General features: G+C 35.3%; 1 long non-coding RNA gene across 1 annotated transcript; it reads left to right on the forward strand.

The window, feature by feature from the left end:
* Positions 1–1,298: 1,298 nt before the first annotated feature.
* LOC309845129 lies at positions 1,299–4,451 on the forward strand. The gene is made up of 3 exons (XR_014301058.1): positions 1,299–1,417; positions 1,998–2,047; positions 3,967–4,451. It is a non-coding gene; the product is annotated as an uncharacterized lncRNA (long non-coding RNA).
* The last annotated feature ends 400 nt before the right edge of the window (positions 4,452–4,851 follow it).

The raw sequence follows: 4,851 nt of genomic DNA on the forward strand, positions 1-4,851 counted from the left end.
GATCGAGCCCCACATCGGGCTCTCTGCTCAGCAGGGAGCCTGCTTTCCCCTTTCTCTCTGGCTGCCTCTCTGCCTACTTGTGATCTCTGTCTGTCAAATAAATAAATAAAATCTTTAAAAATATATATATAAGACTTTATAGATTATGTCCCATAATTTTGTAGACTATGGCTTGGTGTTGTTCACTTTAAATCAAAAGTTTCAAGTATACAATGTGATCTTTCATTAAGTGGTTTCAAAAATTTTTTAAATTCAGAAAATGTTTGTTCTAAATTGATGTTTCTAATGTTCTAATGTTCTAAATTGATCTTTCTCCATTTTATTTATATATACATACACTTGAACATGTATACATATACATACATATATATACACACCTGCATAAAAACACATATATTACTTTATTTTTGTCCCTTTTAATCTGTTTTTCATTCTTTTTTAATTTGAAGATTTTTCCATCTTTATATTACTTTGAAGGCTATTTGTTGTATTGTTCAACTTTTTTTTTGTATTTTTAGTTTTGATGTTTTAATTTTTTATTTATATTATTATTATTATTAAGGATTTTATTTCCAAACAATCTCTATATCCAGTATGGGGCTTTAACTCACAACCCCAAGATCAAGGGTTGCATGTTCCACCGACTAAGCCAGCCAGGTGCCTCTAGATGGTTGAATTTTTAATTTTCGAAGTCTTTCTTGAGTCTTAGCCACTCATTTCTGAGGGTTTTTTTTTTTTTAATTCTTATTAAGACTTTTTTCTCATGTTCGTCATCATTTTCCTAGTATCTTTCTACTCATTTTATTCTATTCATGGGTGTGTCTTCTGATGTTCTTTAATTTGTAGAAATGTGATTGTTTTCCATTGTGTTTTTCTTGCTGTAGTTATGTATAGGGTTAGATATTCATACTTTTTTCTTAGTTTTCCTAAACTTTGGGAAGGAGATTTTGTTCAGGGTAACTTTTCTAACACTACAGTATTCCCTTATCTCAAGCATGCATATTGCGTTAAAAATATGACAGCTCGCCTTCTGGAATTTCGTAGTTCCGTTCCTCCTCCCTACATTTCTCTGGATTTTGTGGAACTCAGGTCAAGTGAATACATAATAGCAAAAGGCTCACACACTTACTCCAAGAACGGGGACTGCATCTGTTGTGTCCGATGTCATATATCCTGCAGTTAGCACAGTGTGTGACAGATAAGAACTCAGTAAATATCTGTGAAGATAAGAACAAATGAAAGTGTACTAATGCACAACCCTCCAATTCCATCCCCCTTAGTCCCACATAAGAGCTGAACTGAGTTGACAGACAACAGAGCCAATCATTACGCAGACAAGTGTTGAGCTTTTCATCAGGGTTAAGCAGCTTCAACTTGTTTCTACTTTTGGCATCTTCCAGATGGGGCCTTGGATCAGGTAAGGTTGACTACTTTAGGATTTATTCACACAATACTGTGTGAGGGGCTGGTATTAAAGATGAAAAAAGGCAGAGCCCTTGGCCTTTTATAACAAGAAACGGGTGTGTTCTGTATCTGGACAGCTTGAGTACCCTAAGGCTCAACCCAAGAAGAATGCCAAAACCTTTTCTTTTCTTTTTGTCCTTTTGATTTGGGGTGGGGCAGAGAGGTCATTTGGAGTAAGTGTTTTTGATGCCTACATCTCAATGTAGAACCGACCAGGTGAAGGAAATGAGGGGCTTTGGGAGCTTTCTGGAGGAAAGATCTTCCAGGAGCCTTGGAGGTAAGAGAAAGCATGTTAAGTTTAGGGGAAGCGCTAAGAGTTTATCTTGGTTTTTAATTCCCACAGCAGCGTATTCTGAATTCATTTAGAGAGCTTACAACATTCGCAGTAATTAAAGTTAAGGGTTTTTTGTTTGTTTTGGTTTTTAGTAAAAAAAAAAAAAATGGTTGGGCATTGTCTTATTCCATTCAGACTGCTGTAACAAATTACAGTGGAGTGAATGGCTTATAAACAAGATACATTCATTTTTTCACAGTGCTGGAGCCTGGAAGTCTCAGATCAGCGTGCCAGCCCGGTCCTGTTCTGGTGAGTACCCTCTTTGGGGTTACATACTGCCAACTTCTCTTTATATCCCAAGGCAGAGAGCAGAGAGGGGAAGGAAGCGCTCTCCTGATGGTTGTTTTTAAGTGAAGATTTATTTGGGGCCCGTGCTTTGCTGTTCTTTAAAAATTACATTATGTGGAAATGTTAGTACAAAAGGGTTTTTCTTGTACCAAACTAATGTAGGTCTTTCCTATCGGTTTAACGCTTCCCTTCTCCGTGGAAGCTGTAGATTTAACAGTAGCTTTCAGTAGCCTGGTTAAAATCATGGGCGCTGTCTTAGTGTTTTTCATCCCCAGGAATTAGGGCAGTGCCTGCAGCAGTCCTGGAAATTGAGTCTAGGTCTCATTCTTGTGTCTAAATTAGCTGATTCATTAAAATATTAAATTGTTTAAAGATGAAATTGAGTATCCATGCTTTACATTTGGAAATTTTGTGGCAACTTTGAATGCAAGTAGTTAAACTAAAGTGGAGATGAAACACAGCTGTCCAGATGCCTGAGTTATCAAAAGACTTCATAAGTAAGCAGTTCTTTAGAAAAATGAGCTCTTTTGTTCAATTTCTGTAGCAGAGCCCACATTTATTTGTATAGAAAAATTCCATTCCACAAATAGAGTAAGAGTAGAAATTAAGGAAATTTTTAATGCATGTAATACCTTTTTTCTAAGTCTAGAAATAATATTCAGTGCCCAAGTAACCTACAGGAATGACTGTGGTAATCTACCTTGATTTACATCTTTTTCTTGATGTTAATATCTAAATTCCCTTTTAAAAATCCATGTTATTCCTGAAGTTTCTTCTGATGTCACCTTCAGAGTTTTAGACTACTCAAGTATTCTTTAGTAAAAACATATTTACAAAATTAACAATTGTTTATGAGAATAAACTCATAAGTTTAATTTATTTAATCAGGGCTTTATTTTACCTCATTAGAAAAGAGAAGGAGAAATGCTCTGATTTGTTCCCTGCTTTCATAATCAACATTTTGAATAAACTGATGTCTGTTCCTCCTTGAGTTTACTCACAGAAAGAATTACTAAGTTGAAAGTGCCATTCTGTTCCCTCCAGTTCTTTTCAGGAGACCTAAACAACCTAGATCTCGCATCAGCATTTGAGAAGTTTTTGACTAAAATAGCTAACCCTAGAAGATGTTTTCACATCATGAAAACATTTAATAATATTGAGTAGAAAATTGTTTGCCACCGTTTTAAAATAGTTCTCTTCTGTGGAATTCAAACTTTTTTTTTATATTTAGAATGTGTTTTCTAGACAAAAATGCTAAATGGAGAAAGGTCCATGAATAACAATTGAATCAGAACAACGTGTTCAAATTCATTTATTCAGGAGATGACTTTATTCCATAAAGTGCTGCGTATGTTTAGTTGAGAACATTTGTGTACTATGCATTATATTTTGAAAATCAAGAATGCTGTTTCTTAGCTTGCTGTTGGAGGAAGTCTTCTGGAAGTTTTGTCACTAGCATTTTCTCTAAGCATAGGATAATTTTAACTCGGTATCTAGTAGTTTTACCCTGGGGAGATGCTAAATACGTAGACCCATTTTGTAACCTCCAGTAGTCTTTTGCATTGACGTAACATATTTTTTGAGTATTTTTTACTTGGTAGGATATAACTTTCTGGAGAAGATTCTCAAAACTGAGCAATCCAAACGTTATTGTTTTTAATTTCTGACGTCTAATTTTCATGGAAAAAATTAACACGAGGACACCATGATACCCATATCTGTTCCTCACTGCCTGCTGACTTTATAAAACCTCTAAATTTTGGTGCCTATTATGCAAAGCACATATTATAATGTGCAGATGCTCTATTCACTAAAAAAAATTACTTCCTTTGTCACGAGATGGCGCTGCACACAGTTCTAAATGGGCTCTTCTTCCTTAGGAAAGAAATTGTGCCGCATTCAAGAGAGAGCAGCAGAGCTTTTGAACACTCCCACTTTGCTTCCGCGGTACTGGAAAGTAATATAAAATGGCTAGGCAAAAGGAAAAACAGTTCTCCAAGAACTGAGAAACAGAACAAAAATTAAAGGGAAGGATGAAAAAAATAGGAGTATTAAAGTGAAGATTTTGAGCATGTAATTATTAAAAAAGAGAAAAAAAAACCACAACTATTTGGGATCCTTAATATTGCCCAAAAGAGAATCCCTTCCTCCCCATTTCCTTCCTCACTGAACCTAAGTACAAATTCGAACTTGGCAAGAGAATCACATGTCACGATGTTTTCGATACGCCAAGGTAAGCAGTGGGCAGAAATAGTCATCTCTGGTTTTTTAGCACATTTGCAGTGAATTTTTGCAGAATGAATACTACTTTTCCACTTCAAGTTTTTAGTGCCTTGCCATGGCACTCAGAGTTAAATCTGGGCTCCTGGAGTTACTCAGAATAGCAGATTATGAACTGTTTTTATGGATTTGCCATGACATAACATACTTATTGAAAAAATCAATCATGTCATCAAACACATCTTAATTCAGCTGACCTTTTCTTTCTTATCAAGGCTATCTTGAAGAAGGAGCTAGTGTATCGATTAGATATAAGCACAGTAGGACTGTGTTAGAGCACTCCTCACCTACCTCTGTCAGCCTGTGTTTTGTTTTGTTTGTTTGTTTTTTGGTTTTTTTTTTTTTTTTTTTTTTTTTTTTTTTTTTTGCTTTTTTTCTCTTGCTTCATATGCCCTGGACCACCTCATCTATAGTCAATGATTCTATTTCATTAGCACCCCTTCTTTTTTTTATGTCTGTTTCCAAAAAATGTAACTATATAAATG

Source organism: Mustela nivalis, assembly GCF_964662115.1.
Source record: "Mustela nivalis genome assembly, chromosome: 12".
Taxonomy (NCBI): Eukaryota; Metazoa; Chordata; class Mammalia; order Carnivora; family Mustelidae; genus Mustela; species Mustela nivalis.